General features: G+C 35.4%; 1 pseudogene; it reads right to left on the bottom strand.

Moving 5' to 3' along the window:
- Positions 1-11826: 11826 nt before the first annotated feature.
- On the bottom strand, positions 11827-12408 carry LOC113409929 (dual specificity mitogen-activated protein kinase kinase 3 pseudogene; annotated as a pseudogene).
- Between the last annotated feature and the right edge of the window lie 1455 nt (positions 12409-13863).

The following is a 13863-nucleotide window of genomic DNA, read 5'->3' as shown; positions in this document are numbered from 1 at the left end:
AGATGAATCTGTCAGGATTCATTAACACCAGCAGAAAATATAACAGTCACAGAAGTATTGAAGCAATGTAATAATAAATATGGATTGTATTAATATTAGGCTTCCTTTAGTGGCATTTTCTCTTCATAATCTGCATTTATTAAGAGAGCAGGCAGCATCATATTTGTTGTGTAATAAGCTACAGTGTTTCAGTGATATGTTTGCATTCCTTGCCAGAAACAAAATAAAACAAATGTGCAACTAGCCTCCAGCTTTTTAGACAAACCCTCTTTGTCCAGCATTCTACCTGACAAGAATTCTAACAAAGAGAGTTTCAGAAATAAACTAGAAAACTTGTGATGCTTTGGGTTATCATTTCAGAAATGACTATCAGAAATCAACCTTCCTTCCTGCCTCCCCTTCCTTCCTTCCTTCTTCCCTCCCTTCCTCCCCTTCCTTCCTTCTTTCTTCTGCTTCCCTTCCCTTATGTTCCTTCCTCCCTTCTTTCCCTTCCCTCTCCTTCCTTCCCTTGCCTACAGGGTTCCTGGGTGAGAGAGAGTGTGAGGAATTGCAAGACTGACTGGGAAACTGTCATGGTATATTGTAAATGAAGATCATGTGACAGCATCAGCAACTCATCAGTGCAGCATCAACTAGTAGTACTGAAGCAACCATAACTTCCCCAAATTTCATGATCTCAGATGTTGGATACTTTCCCCCCCTCTGCCTTGATAAGTAAATACTTGTGTGTCTGCAACACTGGTCAGGCAGGCAATTTTATGACTTACCCAAATTCTTCTAAGGTCTAGAGGAAGGCTAATTGAGTCACTTATCAAGATAGCTCCAAAGCTTTTCATTAAGTGGCTTTGCTTGGATTGATTCACATAGAATAAGAAAGCCAAGTCTTCTGAAAAGTAATTTGTCTTTGGGCTTTTGCAAATTATATTGATAATAGAAAAGACAAAGACAGTTTTCTTATTGGATTCCTTTACCCTGGTCTATGGATAGGCATCTAATTGAAAATTTCAAATGTTATAGCATGTCTTCTGGATTCTATCAGCAGCTGCCAGGCACCTTCTGGAGAGAGTTCTAATAGGCAGTAAGTTTTTGCAAATATTTGACACCTCTGTGCCCTTGCCTGGCTGTTTTCCTATGCAGATATTGTCAGCCTTTTCCTGATTTCCCTGTTTAAGGGGGAAATAAATCCATTAATGTTTGTAGCCTGTCAATGGAGAATGTGTCATCCACCAGTATAAACTACAAATTTGTCAGATGGCTCAGCAGTCCTAGAGACAAGTAACATACAAAAGGTAGATAGGGACTGTGCTGGCATTTCATCATTCTCGGGTCAAATGTTTCTATTTCTTAGGAAAAACAAAATTGATAGAACCAAGGTAATCATAAAGGCTGCACTAAGAAGCAACAGTATGCTGAAGTTTTGTCCCAATGCAGCCTTGAAATTCAGAGGTTTCAGGATCTACTGCTGTATGACCTCTGGGTCAGGAATGACATTTCAGCTATTGTCCTTTGACTGCAACCATATTCATGCTGTCCTGTTGCTTCACTGTTTGTATTTATTGCATTTGTAACCTGATGCTATCCAAAAACTCTTGATTGCTTACATAACATGAAAACTTTTAATTAAATACCCATAACATGGCAATTGAATATGTAGTTTATAAAACCATACACCAATAAATACCAGCAGCTATAAAAAAATTATAGAAATAAAGACAAGAATAGTCTAAGTCATGAACTTAATGGAAATTCTCTTTGAAATAGCTAAGTATTCAAGCTCCTTCTGAAAACCTTCAGGGAATATGGAGCATTAACCATGACAGAAATAGACAACTTCACTTGTATTCTCTCCTGTTCACAGCAAATACCCTTCACTCACATTTTCATGCTGAATTGTAAAGTAGAGTTCTGAGGCTTTTGCTGATTCAAGTGTTGCTGTCCAATTTGCTTGCTGTGCTGTACCCCAGTATCAAATGGGGTTCCATGGAATTCAAGAGGTTTGCAACAAGGTTGCTAGGATTCTGTGAGAGATTGTGATTTTAAAAAAATATTTAAAACAACTTTGCAATAGCAGTACTAGTAATGATGGTAATTTTTATATATTGCAATTCAGTTTACTAATCATCTTAACATTCCATGAGCTGTAGATATAATAAAATTATTTCAATAATTTCTCTAGAGGTAAAAAGAAATATTGAGAATGTGTATTCTATACAATGCTTTCTCTTTCATTGGTTACTGCACAGAAACAGGAATATTTCACATCAAAGGAAACTCATCTGTAATTCTCTAATCTCTGCTGTAGCTATTATTACCAGAATCTTTCAGTATGTAATGGTTATAACTCTTACACGCCATGTAGAATGCTGTTGTTTCAAAGCTAACATAGATTTTAATTATTATTTTCCCCAAGACAGCTACTTTTCCACTATGTTTTTTTTATGTTGTTGTTATTGCAACAATAGTGAGAAAATAATTAAATTGAATAAACAAAAATTATAACAACAACCTATCTCTGTTGAGTTTTAAATAGGTGGCAAACAAGAATTACAGCCACTGGAATACTGAAAGATTCTGGTAATAATACTAATAACATTTAGCTAATTTTCTAAAAATGAAATAATTGATTTTTTAAAAGTTGGTTGCAATGTCTTCATTTATGTAGATATTATTGTCTTCACTTTGCATTTAACTATATATTAATATATATTTATGTGTATGTCTGCATATAGCTCTCTGTGTGGTGTGTACCCAACAAAAATTTAAATGTCCAGAAATACATCTATAGAGATTTTCAATCAATCCAGATCATGGTTGTCCCAAAAGTGTTTTGTTTTTTTCTAAAAGGCAATTTGACTTTTTTTTCCTTTGAAAATGTTTCACTTCTCATCCAAGAAGCTTTTTTCAATTCTAACTGACTGAAGGGGAATGGAAGGAGTTATATTCTTTGCAGCAATCTGTTAGCACTCTAAGGGTTGGTTACTAGTTCTCTCAGAGTTATTGAGGCCACTTGGTGGGGGAATCGGACAATTCACTATGGCCAACTCACCACAATCTACTTGCTGTAAGCCAACTTGCTGTAGGCCAACTTACTGTGGGACAATTCAACAATTCAATTTAATTATTTAAAATAATTTAAAAATATTTTAATTTTTGTCATTCATGTTTTATTTTGTCCCTCCTTTGGCATCATTTTTTTTAATGATTCTATTTGATTATTTCTTTAGTATTAGTGTAACTCTTGTCCTGCAATGAGTTGTCCAATAGCGACTTGGCTATGGTGAGTTGTCCCATAGTGAGTAAGCTATAGCAAGTTGGCTATGGTGAATTGACTTTGGAAAGTTGACCATGGCGAGTTATCTGTGACAAGTTGGCTGTGGTGAGTTGTTGTAGATCCACTTGTTGGTTTATCTGTATTGTCAGAATCACCTGAATCAGAGTGCAAATGGGTGTGGAACCTTCTTGTGACTGCTGAAAGAACTATGTTGTAAACAAGAGACAGGTAGTGTCATATTCCTCTGCATCTGTTGAAGGAAGGTTGTACAATTTTAACATACATGGCAAATGCACAGAAAGAAAAAATGCATGGAAAAATTACAAATGTGCAAGAAGAATTACATGAGGTTTGCAAGACCATGAACTAACTACAGTTTTAAACTCGATTTGTAAGTTCAGTTAAACTTCATGAAAATGAGCCTAGAAGCCTCATTTTGATGATAAGCAAACACTTCTGTACAATGTGACAAGAAAAAGGAAATCATTATCACTACTTAGATAAATTGAGGAGAAATTGATTGATCTCTTGCAATTTAATGATTCAATGAGTGAGATTTTCCTTTTATCTTAAAGTGATTTTTTTAAAATCTCCTAAACAGAGGTGATATTCAGCAGGTTCTGACCAGTTCTGGAGAACCAATAGTGGAAATTTTGAGTAGTTCAGAGAACCAGCATCCCACCTCTGACTGGAGATTTTACAGTATTCTTCCCCTGCCATCCCCACCAAGCCACGCCCACAGAACCGGTAGTAAAAAAAAATTAATCCCACCACTGCTCCTAAGGCTTTTTCAGTCTCCTGGTTGTTTTTTCCCCTTTGTTTGATAATTGGCAATGTCCATATGACCACTTAGGGGGCACTGCTCACAGCTTTTCCAAGATGTACCCCACATAGAGAGAGACTGGTCCCATTCACCCTTAGCAATAGAAACTTCAAAAGTGAAGTTTCACTTTTGGACTTAACAGGAGAGGGGGAAAATAATATTAAAATACATATAAGCTACATGTTTGTAACGAAGGGTCTCTCCTTTGTAAAATTAGGAAAAACATGCTGAGCTTCATGAACTTGATAGAAAGAATTGTAGAGGTTGCAGACCATTGTGGTGAATAAAATACTTTTGGTTGTTTATCCCTATCTCAAAAAAAAAAAAAAAAAGAAAAAAAAAAGCAATGTTTCCATTGAGGTTTAAATATGCCTGCAGAGAGAGTTTTCTTTACAGTAAATCTGCTCATTACCAAGCACATGAGTTGTTTCATTGGTAAAGATGAAATTACTTAGTGGCTTAAATGGAATTTATTCCAGTCATTGGATTGCTGAAATCTTTCATCAGATGTAGGCTGGTTGAGAAGTATTTCCTCTCCTTCTATTCAGTTCACGTTCTAACCTGCACTAGGTTTGATTCTGCAATCTGATCTACCATACTTGTGCATAGATACGTACCCATGACTGTATTTCTTACACACCTGTTCAGGCACTAAAATATTTAATATAACTTATTTTTTTCAAATATTGCATTTTAAAAACTATTTCTTTGTGTGTTCTTTCATAGGAAATTGTTTATTTCAAACAACACTGAATTAAAAAACAAAATGAAGACAGGACAAAGCTGGATGTCCAGAATAGACACACACTCATGAATGAATGAATGAATGAATGAATGAATGAATGAATGAATGAATTCTTTATTAGTCAAGTGTGATTAGACATACAAGGAATTTGTCTTGCTGCATATACATACAAAAAGAAAAAGAAAGAGAGAAATTCCTATTGTAGTTTTTAACTACCATAGCAAAAAAGAAAAGCAAATCTTAATTCATAGGAATTGCTGTGACTCATAGTAAGCAATCATCCAGACAGAGAATAACTGTAAACCCATTTTCTTGCCAACCTAAATTCACACATGTCAGTTGCACAGATTCCCCTTATGTAAAAATGGGGTATTTGCCTTTATAACAGTTGGATAGTTTATAATGAGAGTGTAATCAAAATGATTTTTTGCCAGGTATCCATCATCACTTTCATTAGTGACATAATGAACAATTTAGGCCTTTGATTATTGTAGGGAAGGAAGGAAAAGTGAAATAATTATATCAATTATGGTTGTTTGCATTCTGTTTCTAGTATTTTTAGTGGCATTTTTTTATCATTTTATAATAATTTAATACTCAGATATCCTTTTTTGTTTTGTGAACGATCCATACCCACTGGAACTAATTATCACGAGCTACTATTCTTATACATTTGCAACATTCTTGTTCAGGACATCCTATCTCTTTTCTCTTCCCTTTTTTGGGCCCACCAGCCTTGCCCCTGCATTTGGTGCTTATGGGGGGGCGGGGGAGCTTTTATTTTAATTGTAAGTCATCTTGTCTTTTCACTATAAATTTCTCAGTTCCTCTCAAAACGATTACAGGGATGTAACTATCCGAAGAACATTTAGCCTGTGAGTTGTCACTATGTGTTAAATCAGGATTCTTGAGTCTGTGAGTGACTGATAGGAAAGAATAAGAAGCAGCACCAGAAATGTAATCATATCACCTAGTGGGTGGGATGAAAAACTAAAAGGGAAAAGACAAGATAAAGGAATCAATCCATCTATCTCTGACTCATTTTCCCCTGTTCACTCATATATATCAATCACAGGAAAGCAATACATTGGAACTGAAGTCCTTTGAATCTTTCTTTGAAAAGATTTGGATGAAAGAGAACAAGCTAATAGTGGACCAAGAAAATAAAGAGAATAATAAAAAATTCTTGTGTGGAGGTTGGAATTCAATTTGTGCACTCCTCTCAATAATCACAACTGGTTTCATAAGAATATTTTCTTTAGCCTACCATATGCTGTCTCCAAATACTCTTAGTAATAATGAAAACAAATACTCCAAATACTATTAGTGGCAATGAACACAATCTGTCTACCTTGATCATTTTAGAGACAAACCACATCAAGAATCTTAGTTATATCATACTTAGAATATGGTAGGCCTGCTTTCTGAAGAGTGGCCAGAAACTTCAGTCGGCTGGGACGTGTTATGGTGACCATTTAAGTATGATTCTGAAAAAAAAAATTGCTCCAACTGCCATTTAATATCTAGTAACAGTTCACTGTGCGAATTTTAATTCTTTGAATTCTGTCAAAGCTTAAATAGCTCAAATCCTGGGTACCTGAGTAATATCAATTAGCCCAGGCATTAAGATGTAAAAAAGGGGCTGTTTGGAGGGCACCCACTGAAGGAGATCCACTGGTCAGAAACAAGAAAGATGTCTTCTTCTAGACAAAAGTAGTCTTGCTCCAGAGCTAGGATTCATCCCCACTTTCTCAGTGTTTTGGAATAAACATCAAATAATTTGGCCTTTTAAAATAACATTTTGTGATGCACTATATTCTACAATGCTGTTATAACATTGTCTTCACATGTGGTTAATGCTTTATTTTCCCCTCCTTATAGATTTGGGTCAACTACTTTGACATTTGTCAAAAGACAGTGTATATCTAAATGCTACAAAAACCAATTTTACATAAATGATAGACCAATTAAACATGTATTTCTAGCCCAATACTCAGGAAACTCATAGAAAAAAAAATCCTCTTCAAAGGAACATGATGGTAATGATCACTGGTATTTTCCTATGTTTGTTTTATTTTTTCAGTGACTTTCCTACCCTTAAACTCTAGTTTCTGCTCTTATCCCTATCCTTAAAACACACAGAATAGAAAAAAAAGTATATATTTTTTATCCATATTCTTCCCATAGCTGTCACAGCTTCCTGCCACTCTTGGGTAACTAATACATCTGGGCAAAATATGCTACAAAACCGTGGACTCACATACACGGCATGACCTGCTACTAATTCTGCATGTGACTATAAGCAAATATCAGTTTCACTTTATACATGTACTCACACATACTGTACATATCTATATGAATAGTAATACAGATAGTGGCAATTAAGAAAAAATACATTGTCTATAGTAGTTTTTATAAAAAGGAGTATGGCAGAAAGCATCCACAATAGGAGCAGAAATGTAAGTGAATTGAGATAATTCTCCCTAATTCTTCATTCCCATGTTCTCTAAATATGATCTTATGAGCTCACCAAAATTCTCAGGAAATTTTTTGTACATATTTAGTTAATAGGTAACTAACGGATGCCTTGTTCTCCACTGCACAGTCATCTCTCAGCTGTCTGTAAAATCCTTACTTTCTCTGCTTTCATTAAACTATGAAAGGTCTCATGAAGAGTACACTAATAAGGTTTTGAACCAGGTGATAATTTGATCCATTTTGCCTCAGCTGATTTTGCTCTATTTATGTTCTACATATTGATTCTTGTTATATGCTTTTAATCTGTTTTAATGTATTCTGAAATCTTGAATGCTTGGCCTAGTAATTTCATTAAAGACAGGGTGTAAATTAAAAATCAGTAGCACTTGTGTAAGAGTAAATTTAAATAGAAAAAAAAACTTGAGTGTCAATTTAGATTATGGGTGCATAGTCATATCTATAAAATATTGTTTTAGGAAATATGTTGTTTATTTTATCATAAAACATTAAGTGCTAAGAACATAATTAATTTTGAATTTCATTATATCAGACTGATTTATTGTCCTAAAATATATGATACATAGTGCAACAGTATTGGTGAATTTACGATTTAATTGTTTATGTACTTCATACTTATTCTCTAATATGAAATTTTAATTTGATTTCAGATTTTTTGTTTCCTTAACAGAAATCACACGTAAAACATTTAGTCTTCCTGCATATTCAGCAGTGGAGATTAATATGTTTCTATGAATAAAGATTCAAAGAAGTAAAAGGCAATGGAAAGAAGTTAATTTTATTACTAAATGAACAATAAATATTAGAGGAACCATATAATAGGAGATGGGTTGTTAGAATAGCTTGGTAATGGCTGTCTCTTTCTTTCCCATCTAAATTCCAGGATTCTGGCAAGACAAGTCTTTAAAGTTCTGGGAAGCTTTAAAGCGGAGCTGTCAAACTCACCGCTCATAGGCCAGATGCGTCACATGCTGGCCAGGCCCATGATCAGTTTAGTGAAGGGGAAAAAAGTTGTGATATTTCACATGGGGATGCTGTGACGACACAAGTTTGACACACCTGCTTTAAAGGATCTCATAAACCCTGATTAGTAAAAACAATAATGAACTGCTAAGAGCTCCAAAAGTTCTCTAGCATTAAAAGAGAAGGCATCAAAATAACAGATGTCATTCAATGTGAGCTGATTGACATTGGTGTCAAAAATCCTAACTGCTCATTCAAACTAATGAGATCAGAACTAACACTGACTGATGAAAAAAGAGAGATCTTGAAATAGAAGCAAACAGCTCAATGAAGCTGTCACCATCCCTTGTAAAAATGGCCAAAAGGAATAATAAGACATGATATTGACAATAGAGATGCCAATATCAAAATGACTTTATGAAAATCAATGCTGCAACTGCATCTGGAGTACGATGTATAGTTTTGGTTGCTGTACCTCAAAAAGGATATAATAGAACTAGAGAAGGTTCAGAAGAGAATACTAAGAGGAATAAGAGACTGGATCAGCTTCCTCATGAGGAAAGGCAGTGACTTTTTGGGGGGGGTTTAGTCTAGAAAGGGGACACGATTGAGAGTGAAAAACTATGCATGATACAGATAAAGTGGAGAATTAGAAAGGTTGCAAGAATTGGGTATGTCTAGCTTAATGAAAAGGAGGGCTAGGTGGGATATAATAGCAGTGTTTCAATATCCAAGAAACTGCCGTAAAAAGGAAGGGATCTACATATTCTCAAAAGCACCTGAAGGCAGGACAAGGAGAAATGGATGGAAACTAATCAAGGAAACATCTAACCTACAAATAAGGAAATATTTCCTGACAGTAGAATAATTAATCAGTGGAAAGGCTTGCCTTCAGAAGTTGTGGATATGTCATCACTGGAAGTTTTTAAGAAGAGACTGAAATGATATAGTGTTTTCTGCTTGTGCAGGGGGTTGTACAGAAGACCTCCAAGGCCACTTACAACTCTGTTATTTTGTTATTCTCCCTCCATCCCCAAAGATACTATAACCAAAGTTCACACTATAAAATTCAATCCTGGAAGAATTAAGACAGACTGAAATATTTTATATGCAATGATAATTAAACTATTCAGTCCAATATCATGAGGAATGGTGCTATCTACCAATTTGGCTGGCTTCAAAATGGAAGACACAGAGATTGATAGATATTAACGATTCATGGAAGACACAGAGATTGATAGATATTAACTTTGATAAAAGTTGGATTGCCTTTGAAGGCCATCTGCCTGGAAACTGTGCATTTGGTTGATCATTCTGAGAACAGACTGCTTAACCAAATGGGTCAAAGATCCAATCCATCCTTGTGCTCTTATGTCTGGTGAATCTCAGAAATTATGTTATTTTTACATTATATTTTAAAATTATCTCTTCTCACATACTTGTCAGAGATGTCTCTTTTCCTGTACAGGTAATCCTTGACTTACAATTATCATTGGGATTGGAATTTTGATAATTGAAAAAAAAAAACAGTCATTAAGTGAGATACACTTGCAATTGCTTCTCTCAATAACTACAATCATAGCATTTCCGAACATGGTCATTAAGCAATCTCCAGGGTCATTTAGCAGAGTACCATGTAAGGAGTCCTGGTGTCTCTGGGGATGGAGGAGACCTTGGGAAGCTCCACTCAAGAGCTGAAAATTCTCCGTTGAAATCCAGGCAGGATTTTCAACTCCTGAGCAATTTAAAGAACCTTTTATGGTATGCATAAAATTCCTTTTTATACATGTTTTCTCCTAAAAAAAAAAAACACCCTAGAAAGATGTATCTTTTCAAATGGAATATATGCCGTCTACTCATTGGCTTGAAAATCAATTTCTGTGGGTTGTATTGCTTAGAAGTGCAGCACAAAATCTGGATAAATAAGAAACCAAAAGAGAATTACATTCTAATCAGCATGTTAGTCCAGGAAGTGTAAATCAGGATAATTCATTTAAAAAGTTAGACCAAACAAAATTCTCAACATCCTTACTACAGACTAGGAAAACCTCAGACAAATCTTATTGTAAACCTCAGCTAATTCTTTTGACATGTTAAAAAGCAAACAGACTCCTACTTAGTCCATGTGAACTCGGCAAGGCATCAGGAAGTGAGCACAAGGAAGATTATTGTAGAAAAGTACCCGCTGAGGATTGAATTGTGTTGCTTGCTTTGCCTTTACAAAACTTGGAGTAGTAGCCATTCTAAGAATTAAACTGATAGACTGGGGTTTCAGTTCTGTTAATAGTTAAAGTATTTAAATATCATGGATCAAGAACAGACAGATTTGCATATCAGTCAGAGGTTGTAATAAAGTGGATTTTACATGAATCACAATACTGATTCCCCCCTTCCTTTTTTAAACTATGGTATACATAGCCAGGGAAGTCTACAATTCTTTTTAACCACAAAGTAGTTCTGGCAGCCTAAGATAGCTAGATCATTTTGTTCATGCATGTGTGCTATTCACGGTACACCACAGGGGGGTGAACTAGCTTTGTATCAGCTAGCTAGCAGCATTTGGGGGATGTTGGGGCATCTGGGCTTTTTTTTGGTTCACCTTGCCTTGCATCCAGGTAGGTCTGACGATAGCTCCCACTTTTGCATAGAATCTTGGTAATTTTTCCCACCAGAGTGGTACCTATTTATCTACTTGCATTTTACATACTTCCAAACTACTAGGTGGGCAGGAGCTAGGGGCAAATGACGGGAACTCATTCCACCATGTGGTGCTGTGAGTTTTAACCTCCAGGGTGTTGACTATCTCTGGCAGACAAATCCAGCATCTTTAAGTGCTGTGCCTCTCTAGTTATAACAACACTTATAGCTTTCCATAGTAACAACATTTTTTTCTTTTATATAAAACCTATTTTTTCCTTCTTTATAGTCAACCATAGCAGAATTTTACTAATAATTTCAAAGATAACTTTTAAAAAATAGCTTTCAAGATGACTGGCATGCTTATGTTGCTTTCATTGGAAAGATATCACTTCTTTTCTTCCAAAATATCTCTTTGCATTTTTCTTAAGTACATTCTATTTTTGTGGTAGTTTGGACTTTCTGGCTGTAACCCAACCAATTGCATTAAATAAATCTTTGTATTTAATTTTGTAATAACCCTTAATTAATTTAAATAACTCCATCATATCATTGCTTAATGATCTAAGACTTTACTCCTGCAATAGTATATGGCTAATGGTAGAAAAGGTATTTCCAGCCAACAAAATAACTGTCAGAGTGAGAAAGCTATGGTTTTTAAAAGTCTATATATTATTTTGTATGAAGTCAGAGTTTTGCTTGTAAAACTTCAACCATAAAAAGCTGATATATAACTTCAGTTATGAAAGCATTTACCTTTTATTCATGAATAGACTTACAAGGAACAAATGCTTCTGATTCTGTCCTAAAAGTTCAAATGAATAATGGTTTTTGTGATATCCCATCTCTTTTTACAGAGATTTCAAAGAGGTTGTTTATTTTTATTTTATTTCATTTATTAAATTTATTCACTGTCTGTCTGGCTTCTGTGACTCTGAACTCTGATTTGTTGATCATGATGTTAGACTGATTCACATCTCTGTGAATCACCGACAATTTTCTGTGGAGATGCTCCAGTGCTTGCACAATAGACATAGCTATTTTTCCAAGGAAGTCTTCAGGAATGGTCTTCTTCTTTTCCAGAACTTCCTTGCAAAATTTATCCAGAGACGTGGTCATCAAATCCATGCAGATCCAGATATTACTCTCTCTAAAAAGAGCTCCATAATAAGTGTCCATGTAGCAGCAGTCAACTGTCCTCATGGAGACATCCAGATCCATCACCAGTCTCTTCTCCTCTTCTGTATTACAGTGGCTCGGATTCTTTTCACAGCCATGATTGTGTCACTCTTCACATGATACACTTTCTCCACCATCCTGTAAGCACCTGTAAGCACCTCTCTCCAGTTCAGAGATGCTCATCAAGTCATCAGCCTCAAAGTCCTTTTCTCCAGTGGTGATAGAAGTCCTGGAATCCAAATTCTTTGGAGGTGTTGGAGGTACAGATGACTGTTTATTAACAGATGGCATTATTAAAATGTGTTAAGGTATTCAGATTTAATAGCTGACCAGCTGATGTAAGGCTGATGCGATGAGGATGAATCCACATGGTTATTGCTGCTTTAAGACTGAGGATGAATCCCACAGGGTTTTACCACTTTAAGAAGCTGTATATATAGATTTTCATGGGTACAGGTATACAGGTCTTGGTGTGTATGGGTCTTTTCCCATGTAAGATTGAGAGTATCTTGGCAATGTTTCGACAGGTCCCACTCGCCATCTTCAGGCTGGTGCTTTCGGCTCGCACAAGCACCAGCTTGTATCTATAAGATTATGACAGTTATAAATGTCATGTATATATATAATGGTGGTCAACCCCTCTGGTATTAAAATCTTGAAGTAGAAATTGAATTCCCTACATTAATGATTCTTTAGTGGGATGTGATACCTTGATGATCACAAGCAGTTTGGGATGGTATATTAAGAACATCTAAAGCTGATGAGTGAAGATGAAGTAAAGTTGCACAAGTGAAGCAAGGAAAAGAGAATGGTATGAGTTTTTAAAAATAGTTAAAACTATGCACTGAGACTTCTGTCAAAAGCATTAATCAATCACAGAGAGTTTCCACTGTCTTATTAGTGCCTTCTAACATGTCACGTGGTTTCAAAAATATCTGCAATAGTATAGTGTTTGCAATGTTCCATATTTTTACTTATTGTTTTAAATTTTTAAACTTTCAAAATGGAGAAAGGTTTACATGGTGAAATATAGAAGAGGTAGAGATGACAAATCTATTAGTTGTTTCTTTGTTTAACTTATATGTTGTCCCTCTCACTGATAAAGCAACTGTAGATAAAAACAACCCTGAATCAAGATAAAAGTTATGTCATTTAATATGTGGAGTATTTATTTCTTGCTTGTCTCTAATCCCATTGACTACAATACTTTCAATATTAATGGGAAACCTAGATTCTTACACCTGCTGTCTGAAAGTTACTGCCATGAAACTGTATCAACAAACAATGTAGCTCAGCCTTATCAGCAACATTAGAGGGGTCATTTAGATATTGCCAAGTAAGGAAATGCCTTACCAACAATGGTGGCATACAAGCACATTAATAGAGCATGAGCTGACACATGGATATAAAGACTATTCAAAGCTTCCAAGAGGTGCTTTACTGCAAGGAAAGTTTTGCAAATGAGATCTTGCCTCTTTTAAAAGTGAAGTGAAGTGGCCATGTTGCTTCAATTGATGCAGCCTAAAGTTTCAATAGCCAGAAAAACTTTTGTGCTTGTGCAACGGAAAAGCCTAGTCAGATTAAGCTACTGATCTCAACAATAAGAATCATCTCAAGTCAACAGATATTATCTAGTCCCTAACACTGATGAACTTAGAAATGACTGTCATTTAATACAAATATAGTACAATTCACTATAATGTGGAAGATCAGATCTATGCATCTTTTTATCCTGCTAGTCTGGCGCTA

The sequence above is a fragment of the Notechis scutatus genome, chromosome 1, assembly GCF_049901735.1.
Source record: "Notechis scutatus isolate UNSWTSFEM ecotype Mainland chromosome 1, rNotScu1.2, whole genome shotgun sequence".
Taxonomy (NCBI): Eukaryota; Metazoa; Chordata; class Lepidosauria; order Squamata; family Elapidae; genus Notechis; species Notechis scutatus.
This window is presented reverse-complemented; position numbering and strand designations above follow the sequence as displayed.